The sequence below is a fragment of the Dryobates pubescens genome, chromosome 24 (genome assembly GCF_014839835.1).
Source record: "Dryobates pubescens isolate bDryPub1 chromosome 24, bDryPub1.pri, whole genome shotgun sequence".
NCBI classification, from domain to species: domain Eukaryota; kingdom Metazoa; phylum Chordata; class Aves; order Piciformes; family Picidae; genus Dryobates; species Dryobates pubescens.
The window spans coordinates 5186626-5202801 of record NC_071635.1 but is presented as its reverse complement, the minus strand read 5'-3'; positions in this window follow the sequence as shown (position 1 = coordinate 5202801).

The following is a 16176-nucleotide window of genomic DNA, read 5'->3' as shown; positions in this document are numbered from 1 at the left end:
GCACAGAGAACAGGGTGGAAGCATTTCCTAAAGCTTTCTTACTATACTCAGAAGTCTGCCACTACTCCTGAGTAGAAGAGTGGCTCCAAAAGAAAGGAAGAAAATAAAAGAAGTGACTGAAGTGTTAGCTTCAAAATGTGAATGGTGCATTTCTCTGGAGAGCATGCATATCACTAAGTCTGAATTCAAGCCTGTGATGAAATCTGTCCTTCTTGATCCTTACTAAGAGATCTTAAGATACAAATTAAGAGCATGCAAATAAATTCAGGAACAAACTTGCTCACATGTAAGTTTTCAGTTGGGAGGGGAAAATAGGTTAAGTTGGGGACTGACCTGTTAGAGAGCAGCATAGGGGAAAGAGACCTGGGGATCCTGTTGGGCAGGAGGCTGACCATGAGCAAGCAATATGGTCTTGTGACCAAGGCCAATGGCATCCCAGGGTGTCTCAGAAGGGGTGTGGTTAGTAGGTTATGAGAGGTTCTCCTCCCCCACTACTATGCCCTAGTGAGGCTGCATTTGGAATATTGTGTCCAATTATGGGCCCCTGGCTTCAACAAGGACCTCAGGGAACTGCTTGAAAGAGTCCATTGCAGAGCCAAGAAGATGCTTAAGGCAGTGGAACATTTCCCTTATGAGGAAAGGCTGAGGGAGCTGGGGCTCTTGAGCTTGGAGAAGAGGAGCCTGAGGAGTGACCCTTTTCATGTTTACAAAGATGTGAATAACAAGTGGTGGGAGGACAGAGCTAGGCTCTGCTCAGTGATGTCCAATGAGAGGACAAGGGGCAATGGGTGCAAGCTGGAGCAGAGGAGGTTCCACATGAACATAAGGAAAAACTTTCTCACTGTGAGGGTGACAGAGCCCTGCAACAGGCTGCCAAAAGAGGTTGTGGAGTCTCCTTCTCTGGAGACATTCAAAACCTGCCTAGATGCATTCTTGTATGACCTCCTCTAGGTGATCCTGCTCTGGCATAGGGTGTAGGAGTAGATGATCTTTTGAGGTATCTTCCAACGCTTAACGTTCTGTGATGATACCAATACATATAACCATAAACACTTAAGGATCAGGATTTCAATCTCCCTATGCCATATGTCCATGCATGATCTCATTATGAAGCTCATTATTGCACACTGGAAGAATTGCTTTGAAATTTCAAGTATTCACACAGATCTGTCGGCAAGCCTGTCCAGTCATCTGGTTTTCACACGCAATCACTGAAATGTCGCTAGAACAAAGTTGTTGGCGTTACTATAAGCATTCAAAATTACAGAAAATAAAACATCCAATGAGGTTTTCAAAAGCAGCCAGAAGAATGGGTCAATAAAAGCCCAATGAAGACCAGCCATAAATGTCAAAAGGCGTGAAATATAAAAGCGTATCATGAAAACCCTGGCACGAACAACAATGTGAACCCCATGGCGTTTGAAGAAGAAACACATCTCCCACACGATTTATTTTCTTAATATACCACTGTCTTCTACCACTTTTTATGGATGCAACATTACAGCAGGACTAATAAAATACTCGCTCAGATATAATGCATCCTATGTGCAGTTCATCTGAGTAAATCTCAGTACAGTAAAAACATTAGCCCGGGAAATGTATGTTCCTTCACTGCCACAACTTCTGTAAGTTTCAGGACACACATAAAACATGTTTGTAAACTGTAAATTCAAACTGACAAATACCTTTAGTCCTTTAAGAAGAACGGAGATTAAAACAAGGATATATGAGCCTAGAAAGTCTTATGGGATTAGGAAATGGGAAATGCTCAGTTATAATAGGAGCAAAATTCAATCTTGAATGCTTTGGTGGAGCATGGGTAACTTCTTTTCCCTGAAGTACAGGGATGGCCAGCATGACCTTTCCCAAAAACATTATTCTCTTGTGGAGTCACATTATTTATTTAACTTGCATCCTCAGGAGTCAGCTAGTTCTAATAGCCACTGAACCTCCTTTATTTATCATGAGTCACTTGCCACAAGACTTTTGGAGTAAGTGCTATTAACAGCATGATGTCATACTGATTCAGAATTCTTATTATGTAGATTTCTTTAATATCCTGTGTTGTTTTGCCTTTTCAGGTGGTTTCCATTAAAATCATCCATCCCTTTAAAGCGAGCAATCAGAAATACTCTCTGAAGGCACTCAAGACATTGCATGATGCCAGCTGAGAATCTCTATTAGTGAATGGGAAGCATTAAGGAAGGTAGAAAACAAAGCTTCATCAAACTTCATTTCATTAATTCTTCTGAAGCAGCACTTGAAACATTATGTGCATATGTGAACAGGATTTGTGGGAGGGAGAATCATAGAATCAATAAGGTTGGAAAAGACCTCAAAGATCATCAAGTCCAACCTGTTGCCCAAGACCCCATGACTACTAGACCATGGCACCAATTACCATGTCAAATCTCCTCTTGAGCACCTCCAGGGACAGGGACTCCACCACCTCCCTAGGCAGTACATTCCAATGCCTAACAACTCTCTCTGTGAAGAACTTTCTTCTCACCTCAAGTCTAAACTTCCCCTGGTGCAGCTTGAGACTGTGTCTTCTTGTTCTGGTGCTGGTTGCCTGGGAGAAGAGACTGGCTACAACCACCCTTCAGGTAGCTGTAGAGAGCAATAAGGTCTCCCCTGAGCATCCTCTTCTCCAGGCTAAACAATCCCAGCTCCCTCAGCCTCTCCTCATAGGGTTTGTGCTCAAGGCCTCTCACCAGCCTTGTTGCCCTTCTCTGGACACGTTTAAGAGTCTCTTAAATTGAAGGGCCCAGAACTGGACACAGTAAGAAGAATAAGCCAGGCTCTTCACAGTAGTTTGTGGAGGGAAGATGAGAAGCAACAGTTATAAGCTGGCACAGGTAAGATCCACAATGGGTATTGGGAGAAGCTTTATACCCATAAAACAGGTCAAAAGGGAAAGAGGCTGTCCAGGAAGGTTGAGCAGCCTCCATCCATGGAGACTTTCAAGTTCAGACTGGAAAAAGACTAAAGCAACGTGCTCTGATCTCAGAGCTGTCCCTGCTGACAGCAGACTAGGGATCTCCTCAAGCCTCTATATAAGTCACAGCAAGACAGCCTTTTACAGAACAGAATTAGGCCAAAGAAAATTGCTTTACTAGCCTCTTTCTACATTAAATAACGCCTGACCTACGGACAGAATAAATTACTCTCGTGCCTATAAATAGCATTATGTTAGCACTCACCTCCATGCTCAAACTTCTTTTCCTAGGAAGAGTGGCCCAAAATGAGGGTGAAGAATATGGCCACCTATTTTAAATCAATTTATTAATCCAGCAACAGTGAGGTATTTGCGGGTAGCACCAGGCATCAGGTATACTGAATCATAAAAGTATTTAGGTTCAAAGAGCCTGCTACAGGTCTTCTGGCCCAACCCTCCTACTCAAAGGAAGGTGAACATAGAATCCTCATGACAAAGCATTAAAGTCCTGTATTAAAGGTGACATTTCCACAAAATATCAGAAACCTTTGTTTGGATTAAGCTGACATTTTACTAGCCAAAAAGTTGAATCCTGCCCTAAACAAATCACCCCCAACAAACCAGAAACCAAGCCCCAGTGAACTGCAAAGATGGAGAGCTGCAAAGCACAGATCCAGCTCATTCAAATCACTTCATGTTTACTGCAGCTGGACTTTCTGTAATGAATAAAGTGCAACCCATGCCTTCTAAATCCACATTGAAGCTCTAAACTCAAGATAAAATAAATTAATATATTATGGCATTAAGAATCATATCAAATGCTTGGATAAGCCACAGTAGTCTTTCCAATGTATCCCTTGACAGAGCTAAATATTATTGCACACACTACAATAATATATGCATTACTGTCCCCTCAGCTGCCTCCCAAGGCTCATATTGCCATTCCTCCTGTGCCACTTTGCATGCTAATAAGATTCCCAGAAAATGATAATTACCCTTTGGGACTCCATTTAAAAGCTGCCCTTTTAATTAAAAAGGCTCGTTCACAGCCCAGGTCCATCCAGATTTGAAAGGAAACCTTATGCCTTTTGCCAGATTCTTGAAACTTTTGAAATAGCATCATTTGCTTAACAACCTTCACTTTTTATTGCTGTTAGTTCTTGAATCCAGAGTAAATAAAATTACAAAACATCAACAATGACATTCTGAAAATAATGCAATTATTGCAGCAGCTGTGAATTGTTCAGAGAAGAACCAGAATGCTCCCCATACTTATAAAAGTTTGAACAAATCCAAACACTGGGAAGATGCCATATTAGTTTCTATAAATATGGCCCAGTTTGGCCAGCCTGTGATCTTGCTCTCTCTAATCTAGCCATGCACCCTACAAAACCAGCAACAACAAAATGATTTCCATCATAGAAACACTAGAGATGATTGCCAAAAGTGTTCTCGAGGAGGTAGGTGCCCAATGCCTATCCACTTTCCAGTACTCACAGGATTTAAGAAGTTAGATGATGCAATCTTGTAGTTATAACTCACTTGCATTAGTGATACAAGTTGTGTGTGTGTGTGGGGGGTTTCCAGGAGAAACATTGCCTATAAAAGTTGGAGTCATCTTAAATTAAGTCTTAATTGTATGATTTTGTTTGAGTTACTTCTCCCTTGTAATTTTCAGCCTCGTGGTTGTCACATTGGTGAATTGCTAATTCTCCACTGTCAGTAAAGAAATGGTCACATCATAAATGAACTTCCAAATGTTTGGGAAAAAATAAGTATTTGTGCTGTAATTCAGAAAGCTTTGGAGACTCACTATTATTTTCCCAAGTACCTCATGGCTATCAAAACAATCAAATGAAATGTAATTTGAAATCAAAGCAGACAGTGATCAGTGTTTTTATTCCAAAAAGTATTTGTAAATCAGGCTTGCATTGCTCATTTATAGATGATGAAGCACCATGAGCATCACGCAGGTGACTAATGATTACTGAGCACATTAGCTTGGTAGAGTGGGTTATTTAGTTTGTGTCATCTATCATCCTTTATCTCCCTCAAAATAGTATGACTTAATCTTTCATCTCTCCTAGCCTCCCTTTAAGTTAATCAGATGTAATCAAAATGCAAACCATAAAACACAACAACCCCAAAATCAAATCAACATTAATATCTCTCTCCAAGTAAAATACGCTGTTAAGAATTCCTTGTCTGCTCCTAATCTGATTTTCTTCTGATGCACATGCAGAATGTATTCAGTGATAGATGTTTGAGAAATGGAGATTAAAGCAGCTTTATGTGAAAGGTCTATAATATAATGTCTCAGACAAACAGGTTGCCATGATAAGACATCAGAATTTTGCCCAATAATGTTCAGAAAGCTCTGTTTATTAAATTTGATAGGAACCAGAAAATCAGTTACTGCTAGAGTCTGTTTATGCATCCAGAATATTTGTTATTTTCATGAAACCTACAGCTACACAAACTTTATTCCTGGGGATGGCCACATGAGAGCAAAGACCTTCTCACAAAGCATAGCAATGTCACGCTTAACCTTTTGCAGGACAGAACAATGCCTTGTGTGGCAAATTCCTCACTGTCCTCACTTGTGAAGCCTTAGCTTTCTTCAGTAACTTTCTTGGCCTGTCTTCCCTACCTAACATTTCATTCTCTCGAATCATCAGGAGCATCCACCACTACAGAAAAATAACCCTGTCTTTTACAGCATAGTATTTTTTTCAGGGGGGGGGTATTCTCATGCAACTTTCTCAGGAGGCCATATATGCTAAAAGGTATTGCCCATGAGTTCAGCAGGATACTGTACTAGAAAGAAGAGCTTATTCTTTTTAGGCCTGAGCAAAATCCAAAAGCTCATTTTTTTCAACTTATACTGAGTTAAGCCCTTTGTGGCATCCACAGGGCAGAGAGGCAGATGGAATCTCTGGGGGAATCCTCTTCCACCTGACTGACCAGCTGAACGGCCATCTGAACGGCATCTTTTCTGCCAAACCTGCTATAGTAGCTCCTTATGGCTTTTGGTTTCTGTTCCATCTAAACAATTTCCAATTCCTTATAACAGGTTAAGAGTTTTGCTGCAGGGCTTTCTGGAACTAAGTTGTTAAACCTCAGAAGCAGGATACTAGGCTTGGAATTCAGTGTTAGTGTTTAAATAAAACTTTATTCCTATGCTCTTAATAGCATTTAGCTATAATGCTCTTAATCAGCTACACCATTACTGGGTTCATTTCCTCCTGAACTGCTGAAGTCTCAAAGTCAAGCCAGCAGGCAGAATCTCCTTACCAAACATACTGCAGCCACAAACTTCACAGTTTGCACTACAGATAAAAACAGAACCACTTACTGAACATGGGCTGGGCTTGGGAGCAGGGGAACCTGCAGCCACTGCAAAGGATATGTATAAGGAAAGCAAGAGTAAAGCACTATTATAGAGCACCATGGTTACAAGGAATAAATGAGCATTGCCCAGCTGACTTTATAAAGCATTATTTTCCTAGTACTTGCCAAAAGTTGAATGGATGGCTTGAGCATAATATGGCTATTAAAAATTAATATGCACATATAGTAATAGAATGTCAAGGTCATTAAGGCAGCAGTCACTGTGCAAAAACATTAAAAGTACTCTGCTTACTGGTTCAAATATCTGCACTTAAAATTTTGGTAAAGACCTGACACACACACACACACACACACACACACCCCCCACCTAAATCCAGAAGTTCTTTTTTCCATAATTTCTCTTTTGGAATCATCTTTTTATGAAGAAAATGAAATCACCATAATCTCCTCAGCATTTGTTTTACATTTATTTTAGCTTTGCATGTTAATCTCCATATAATTTTGCATGTGTCTATGTGAAAAAAATTACCATGACAATCTGGTTTTCAATCAGGAGCTGAATACAGAGCATTGACTCACTTCTTGCATTTAACTAATGCTTTCGTTTTATTCAAAACTGTTAAGTTTCACTTTGTTGTGCATATGCCACAAGGCTCATTGCTGTCAGCAAGAGCTCTCATGCCAAGAAAACATCTGTCAGGGCCATAGGGATTTTGCTATTATCCACTACTTCCTTGTTAATGTATGGTCAATACTATGACAAGAAACCTCTCAATAAATATGCAGTGGAAAGATAAATTACCAGAAAGTTGGAACTACCAGCTGTCAATACAATTAGAGACAAAAGAGCACTGGAGCCGGCCCCAGAGGATTATACAGCCTTCTGGGAATTGATTTCCTCAGAGGTTACTTGTTCAGAGCTTTTTATCCACAAAAAGAGCCCATTTGTTGAGAAGTACCATTTGTCAGCTCTTCACTACATTCACCTGGTGTTATTTCTGCCCTTCCCTGCCCAGACCACTATTCTCTTGAAATATACTGCTTGGTAAGGTTATTTCTGTAGTGCAGTTACTCTACAGCTCTTTTACTGATTTTGGAGGTGTTCAGGAGGAGACTTGATGGGGTGCTTGGTGCCATGGTTTAATTGATTAGGTGGGTTGGATTGGTTGATAGGTTGGACGCAATGATCTTGAAGGTGTCTTCCAATCTGGTCTGGTCTATTCTATTCTATTCTGTTCTTCTAATAGCTCTAAATTGGAAATGAGACAATATTTTCTTATGCAAAGAATCCTCTACTTCCCTGTTCTTGGATCCAGGTCTTTGTAAGAGGAAAGAATGCAGATTGGAAATCTATGTCTGGGAAATGAATGGAGATCCCAAAAGATGGGCAATGAAAAAGAATTAAAAAGCTCACTTCCTGTCTCTCCATCTACTTATTATCAAGTAGGAATAATTCTGTTTAGCAAAACAGCACAGTTTTCCAGCTTCTCCAGCAGCAGGTCACTTTATACTTTCCTCTTTTTTGGAAGAGCAAAAATGCCAACCTGTTATTTCAGTCTTCTCCATAGCAGTTTCTTTCAAGGCCTTTGAGCTATATTCACAACTAGAATAAATCCTCTTACAGGAAAAGTTTGCTTTATCCTGCAGATACCAGAGCTGGTCAAAACTCTTCTGACAGAACAGTTTTAGGAGAGCAAATGCCAATTTGAAGGAATCCAAACATTCTGGGGGAACACATTGATTGCATCAAAATTCTGATGATATTTACTGGAATCAGGCCCAGTTTCATGTCTGCTCCTCTTCCCACCTCCTCAACTGATATTTCCAGGCTTACAATGAAAATAAAATGTGAAAACAAAGATAAATTTAAAAGAAAAAGAGAGGCTCAAAATTAAGGAATTATTAGAAAGCCTAGGTAAACTTCTGTGTCTTACAAATGGCATTATTTCAGAACTAATACTGCCAGGAATTTATGACATTTGTCTTACTGTCTTTGGCATTTTGGAATTCAGACTATAAGGAAAACTTCTTGTTTGACCCACCCACTGCTGCTCAGAAAATACCAACACCCTTTACCTTAGCTGTTCTGTTTACTGGTTGGCACAACTGAAATCCTGATGCTGTGTCATTGGTTGAATAGAAAATTGAGTTGTCTGAGGAAAGCGTCCCAAGACAACCAATATCTTGACTTGCTCCATGCTTAGTCTTGAATATTGCAGGAAACACCACACCAAAACACATCCATCTTGTGACTGCTTTAAATGGAAGAACAGTCACAGGTGGTTAAGACTGCTCTTGGTTGTGCTAAACGCCACAGTAGTACTACCTCCTGCCTGCCCAGATTTCACTGGTAGTAATTAAATTCTCTGTGTTTGAGCTACAGCACTCTGTGCTTCTTTGAATTTATCTTTTCCAGCTCATTTGGTATTGACTGACTGCACAGCAGGCCAATCATCATTTCACTGTGGCACTGATCATCTTGTTGTCAGCTGCCATTGAAGGATGGCATGCAGGGCAAAAGGCATTTCTTGATATTAAATTTAACCATGCTTCAGTAGCTCTTTCACTTCTGTTTTAAACCATCTCTTCTCCTAATACACAATAGAGCTTCCTGTTTCACTTACTGCTATTACCATTCATTAAAACACAGTACTATCTCTTTCATTGTTAACATGACAGCCCTGTGATTCCACAGCACAGTTGTGATCCATGCCCTTATTATTTAGTCCATAATCGCAAACCCAGCTTTATTACAAGAAACAAGCAGTTTTAAATGTCAGTAATTTGTAAGGTGAACAAAGCATTGGATCCATTGAATAAAATATGCACAAAACAAATAGTGCTATTTAGGTAACTAAGTGCCTGCAGCCATCTGTAATGGAGAGATAAGGGAGAAGGGCAAGGAAGGACTGAAGTGACCTTAAACAGTTATCTTCAGGAAGGCTACAAGGTTTCTGGCTTTGGGGTGGAGTCTTTTCTTGTTGTGGTAAAAAACTATGTTAGTCATGTGCTGGATTATTTTTCTCCCTGGACAGGTGGCCTTTCACCAGGCTACTTCGAAGCACACAGACACCTAAAGCTAACTCATCGGAAAATCAACATCTTTGATGACCTTAAGCGCCCACTCCTAGAGCATAAATATTATTTAATAAACCTCAAAAGCAGCAGTCTAGTACAACACTTCAAAGCCCTTCCCCAACAAATCTCCAGAATCTGAGTGGTATTATTCCCTCTGCCCTTTATTTAGAATCATAGAATTGTTAGCGTTGGAAGGGACCTCAGTGATCATCTAGTTCCCAATCCCCCTGCCATGAGCAGGGACATCTCACACTAGATCAGGTTGCTCAGAGCCACATCCAGCCTGTCCTTAAAAAACCTCTTTTAATTGAAGTGTGGCAGAAACCAAACAGACAGGAAATGGAAGAGAGTAAAAAAGATAAGGGAAATACTAAGAACTGAATGCACTACACAAACCAAACCAACCAAATGAAGCCCACAAACCACCACATACAAACCACACCAAACACCACCACCACAACTCAAACATCAGCATCCATTAACTTTAGAATCACTCAAGGTGAGCTTGCCAGCAGCTCATCCACCCAGGTGTACAGCTTCATTTATGCATGAAAAGTCATCATACAACAAGTGCCCTTGGTCAAAAAATTGTATCTTAATATGGACAAATTAAAGATTTGATTAGCACTAATGCTGCATGGTCTTGCTTTCTAAAGTCTGTGTGGATGAGAGCTAGCATGAGGAAAGAAGAAAAATATGGAGAATTGTAGGAAATTACTGGAAGTGTGAGATAACTGATGAAATTTGGGTAATATGGAAACTAATCTATCTAATGCACACCTAGGTAGATTACAAAGAAAGTTCATAGTGTTGAAAAGTCTGTAGAGTGAGGGGGAAAAAAAGACAGCTTTTGAAAAATCAGATCCCCCTTCAAAATAAAGTTATTCTAAATCAATCTCAATTAGGTTAAATTACATTTGATGTAATTCCTTTTTCCTAAAACTCTTGATATTAACTTCTCTATTTCACGAAATTATGCCCAGATACTGTGCTTTGCATATGAATCACTTTATATGATGAGCTGTCTGCATTAATTTAAATTTGATTTAGCCAGGTTAATACTAATAGTCTGCTTTGACAATTAAAGAAGGAGGTTTGACAATTAAAGAAGAAGGTTTCCCAAAGACAGAATATATATATGGAAAATACTACACATTGCGATGCGTTATCTTCTCCTGGCACCTAAAACTGTTAACCAAGGAAGGATTAATGTTCACATTTAGGGCATGGAAAAGGAATATTAATAAAATATTTATTCTCAAGAATATAAAACCACATAACACCTCATAAACCAGTGAACAGCTTTTATCTGTCACATCACCAAGATACCTGTAAACACAATAAAGGAACAGGGGTATCCTTTCTTAAGGAAATATGATGTAGAGCACACGAACTAGAGACATATTTTTGAGCAAAGTCCAAAAAGAGCTTCCTCAGAATATTTTTCTGTACAGTGGAAAAAATATAGCTGATGAATTCATACAAACTTGATGACTTTGGGTGAGTTAACCAATTTGTACCAGCAAGTTTTCTGGTCAAATTTTTTAATATGAACAAAAGCCTCTCTCTTAGAAAGAAAAGTGAAACAAAAAAAAGCATTTCTAGCAGATTGCCTATCAAGTTTGGCAGGGACAGGAAAGCTAGATTTTTCCAGAGGTTTGGCATAGACCAGTATTTTACAAAACACTCCTGTTACTTTTTAACTTAACATGCCAAGAATGCAATGGCTACTAAGCAGAAAATAATTGATTTGACTTTTGCTCATGGTTGTTCAGATGTTGCAGGGTTCAAATCAAAACTGATATTCATGCTGGTTTGAATTTGCATAAGCAGTTCACATTTTCAAGCTCTCAGAACCAAACTGGGAATTTAAAATGTTTTGACAGTAATGATTTGAATTGTGCTTTCTTAGCAGCTAATCAATGAACAGAACATCATTTCTGGCAGGACTCTGAAATCAGATATGGACCAGTGGTCTCCTCACCGAGAAACTTCTTAGATGAACTTACAGGATAAGGACAGATTGTGGAAACACAGTCATCTATTTGTACATATAGCTCCAGTTCACAGCAGCAGCAAGTCATTAATTTATCATTAAAGGAACACTATTCTATAGATTCATTATATTTATATGCCTTTTAACTTCAGTTAATTACATTCTATAAAGGGCTATTAATGCTACACTAAAGAGATCTGCAGGCTCAATGAACCCAAATACCCCGTTTTTAGAACTAGGGAAAAAAGGTGTCGGTATAAAATTTAGTGCCTTGTATCTACTCTTCCCTTCTATTCAGTAAATGCCAAGCTTTACAGAAGTCTCACTTTGATCTCTCCTGTAGCAAGGGGCTGAAGTCTCCAATATCTCTCTTTTCTAATTCATGTAAGTACTTGGCAAAACAAAATTATGAAGGAGGAAAAGAAATGATAGTTGGTCACTGGAATGAGTTTGGGTGACTGGAATAATCTGCAACTACATTAAACTATTTCACATAATGGATAAAATAAAATGACAATAATGAATTCCTTGAAAATATTCATAAAGTTAGCTTTTTTTGGCCATTAGCTAAGAAAGAAAAACATGGATTGTTGAGTAAACTTTGTAAATGTGATCAGCATTCTACTGGTTGCCTGAGTACTTACACTGAGCACAATCACTCAAATGTAGAACAGGGGGGAAAAACCCCAAAAAACCCCAGCAAAAGCAATACCCAGTATTTATTCTGATTTACTGATAACACAAGCAACATGTTATGCAGATTTAAATTGGTGAGATCCTGAAATTTAGCCAATGTCTCAATCTTTCAGAGATTGTGCCATCAGAACATCTCCCTGCCAACAGGCTCTGTAAATCCCTTTCCTGCACTGGAAAGCATCAGCAAAGTTCTTACAACATTGGCAATTTGAATGCATGAGAGTCAAAGTTAATAGAAGAAATACAGATCTGCAGTGGAACTCAATTTTATCAGTCTGTAAAATAGCCTAGTTCTATAAATATCTAAAGCTGAAACTTCACTATGCTATTATAATGGTAAATAGATTATAAACACAAACCCAAAAACAAACCCAAACCCTGCCAAACCAACTTAAGAACACGCCGGTGTCTAATCAGAGGTGTGTGAAAAAATGAAGAAAACGTAGAAAACAGAAGGCTTTCTACTTTAAAGGTGAGTAAAGTAATAAGTAACATATGTCTGAAAGGAAAGAAAGTGAGATTTGCTAACAGAGAAGAAATTGGACAGTGGGTCAGTGCTGAGGAAATCCACAAAGATTTCAGCCAAAAGGAGATGTGAACACCCTAGAGAATGCAGAAGCATCTCTTTGTACTTAAGTAGGTGAGCCCAGCTGACAAAAGCCACTCTTGTCCAATTGTCACCTACCTCCTCAAAACAGGAAGAAAGTGACAAGAAAAAAAAAGCAGCCTGACACGATGGCATAAAGGGAAAATCTGAAAGAGCATGGTGGGAGGTATGACGGAACTAAAAGGAACAGGCAGGAAAAGTTCAAGTTGTAGACTGGCAAATTACCAAAACTGCTGAAGTTCCACTAGGGTTTATATCTAAGAATGCACATAGTGGAAATACAAGCAAATGCTCATTTTTGTGCTTAAAAAACCCCAACACCTATTGAAAAGCATAATTTTCTGCATTGACTGTAACTATAGCAACTAAGATTAAATGTAGGAAAATCATCTGTGCCCACAGCAATAATGAAACATCTGTGCATCAAGTCTTCAAATTACAGAGTTGTCAATTCTGAGGACTACTGGATCATTAAAAGACTTTCACCACAAAGAATACTGTCAGAACCTGGAATTTTTTTCAAACGGCATTTAAAATCCTGTGTGGTGCTTTGAGAACTAACAGCACTCTCCCTAATAGAAGTAATGATAATCTTCTGGCAACACTAGTGAATGCACCTCAAAATACAGGAATCAGTAGAATTTCCTATATAACAACTCTTTCTAATAGCAAAATTACTGTGGTTAAGCTAAACGGTAAACACAGCAGCAGAGAAAAGGTCTTGGCAAAGCATCTCTGCAGAAGACAGCCAAAACAGAGGTGTCCCTTCACTACAGTAAGGTTGCTGGTACAGAAGAGGAGTCCTTCTCTACCATGCTCTGAATGCCTACCTGTGTGACAAAGTGTCAAATGCAAAGAAGGAGGAAAGATTGACTTGAGACCCTACAGAAGTGAAATGTGTGGATATTTAGAATCCTATTTAAAGGGACTGGACAACACGAGTCTTTTATCCTAGAATAATCTAGCTTCCCAAACTTTATATTTTATTTGCATGAAAGAACATCCTGGACTTACTTTGCAGTTCAAATGAAAAGAATATTTGGCAATAGGTATCATAAATATTCAGTGATTAAATAGCAGCACTTTTCTGTGGTTCTTTCTAGCAGACCTGTTCTTTGTCTTTCAAACATTCTGTAACTGCCACTCAAAATGTTAAAGATGACACTCCGCTGCCCAGAAGGAGGCTCCTGTGCCAGAACCAGTTTTCCTAAACTCCCTTTAGAAGCATTGACTTCTGTTGAGATAGGCATCCAAAAATCAGAGGCATCACACCATCAAAGTTCCTTTGTCTTTACACTACCCAAGAGAGCAGATCACAGAGATATTAGATACTACTCCTCTTCTGCTCTGCTATCGACTTGCTGACTCCAGACAAACTTAAATTTCTGTGTCTCAGTTTGAATCTTCTTCAACTGGCAGGTCCCTCACTGTGTATAACAGAGGAGCACTGAAGACTTGGTCGCAGTGTTTGTGAAGTACACTGATCTATAAATCAGCCTTTGCACTACTACAAGAGAGAACCTATTCCCCCCCACCAAGAATTCTACTTTGCATTCTGAAAATACTATGATTCCTTTCCAAATCAGTAGGCATCAGAAATCACCACTGCTCTTCAGCCTGCTTGTTTTCTTCCTAAGAACCTCTGCATTCCTATATATGCACCACCCTTCAAAAAGGCTCCAAGCAAGTCAATAACCACGAGTCAATAACAGTGGTAGGAGAAAACAAAGCTATCCATATGTTCATAGGCTTTCAAAAATCTATTATTTTAAAAGCATTATTGATACAATTAGATTATCTTTTCAGAGATTCTGAAGAAAGGGTTTTGTTTTGGTTCTTTTCTTACTGCCTGGCAATGTGACCTGCACATTCCCTTGGTGAGTGACAGCAAAACCTTTTTTTTTTCCTGTGAAATAGAGAACCTAATGTTGGCTCTCTATGATACCTGTTGAGAGTTGTCAAAACTTGTTTGAAACCGGTCCTTGCTTTCTTGTTAGTAAAATAGGTACAGTGCCATCCAGTGCTACCTCTATGATAATGACATGACCACTACCTTGGCCATGATTACGTAAATGACTCAGAGAACAAGTAAATAGCACAGACTTCTCTCATTTGAGTCAGAGGACCTAAAATCATGCAGACAAAACATGTAAGTGCCCTGCATTCCATGAGTGCAGGATGCAGGTGGGCCCCTAATGCACACTGAGCACCATACTGCTCTGAGTCGGGAACAGGCACTGCAATGTGTCACCAGCAGCTTGCGTGAGAATTTTAGTCTCCTTGGTGCCAGATGCTTGCCTAATGGCTTACTATAAGTTTCTTTCTTACAGATGGGCAAGAAAGCTACATTTGTTAAGGTTACAGTTCCAGAGTTGTGTGTGGCACTGGGACAAGCTGTCTTCAACAAATTTGCTCAGAAAACTTCCTTGCCAGCATACACCTTGGGTCAGTTTTATGGACTGAGATACTGAGCATTCTCAATTTGAACTGTAAGTATAAACTGATTTGCTAGATCAGTACTGCCCATCACTTTCTTTTTTATATATTATATGCTGTATTTAATGTATGTATTTATGTATTATACTGTAAAGCAAATAGTATTCTATTCATACTGTACACTGGTACAGCATGAGATCTGTATCATTACATATATGTAATGGAGATTCCATATGCATGCAGAGAATGCCCTTCTCTCTTCACAGCACTTCATTCAAGCATCTCCTGATTTTTAAGCTAGAGATGTAAGATTAGGTGGCTGGCTGTAGAAATGCCCTCTTCTGTTCTGATTATTTCCTTTGGGTCACCCCACCATCTGCTTTTGGAGCAGCTGCATCACTGTCTGGTGCCCTCATGAACACCAGCTGAGTGCCTGACCTTACTTTGGTGTGACAGTAGAACAGCAAGTGGCTATGCATGCTGTACATTTTGCCAGCAGTCAAGCAAGCCTTATAACAGTTTGAATTTGAATGATTTTCTACAGATTTCCACTGAACTGCTTTCATCATGCCACTTTGATGTCATTCTTTTTAAAAATTAATGCAGTAATAGTTTGAGCATGACAAGGAATAAAACTAATTCCAGGGTTCTTTTGTGCTTGTTGGCTTTTTTCTACATATTTTCCATTATCTTATGATTTTGGCAAGTACAAGCCATAATACTAGATAGGAATACCTTATATCATCCCTTTCCTACTTATAGGGTTATAATTCTTATGAGGAACTAAAACACAAAGTGTGGTAGTTACACAACAGCAAAGAGCAACAACAACAAAATCTATCCTTTTCCTTTTATACCCAAAAATACACGCTTGTCATGGACAACATAAATTATTAAAAGCTTTAAAGATTCCATATAGCAGAGCCAGATATACCCTACGAAATCTCAGATGGTTTAGCCACACAGTTATACAGACCATACAGTTCTTCTGTCCAGAAACATCCAAATCTCTACTAATCAAATAAAACTCACACAAGCTTCAGCATGAGGCTTACGTGCACTGAATGCAGAAGC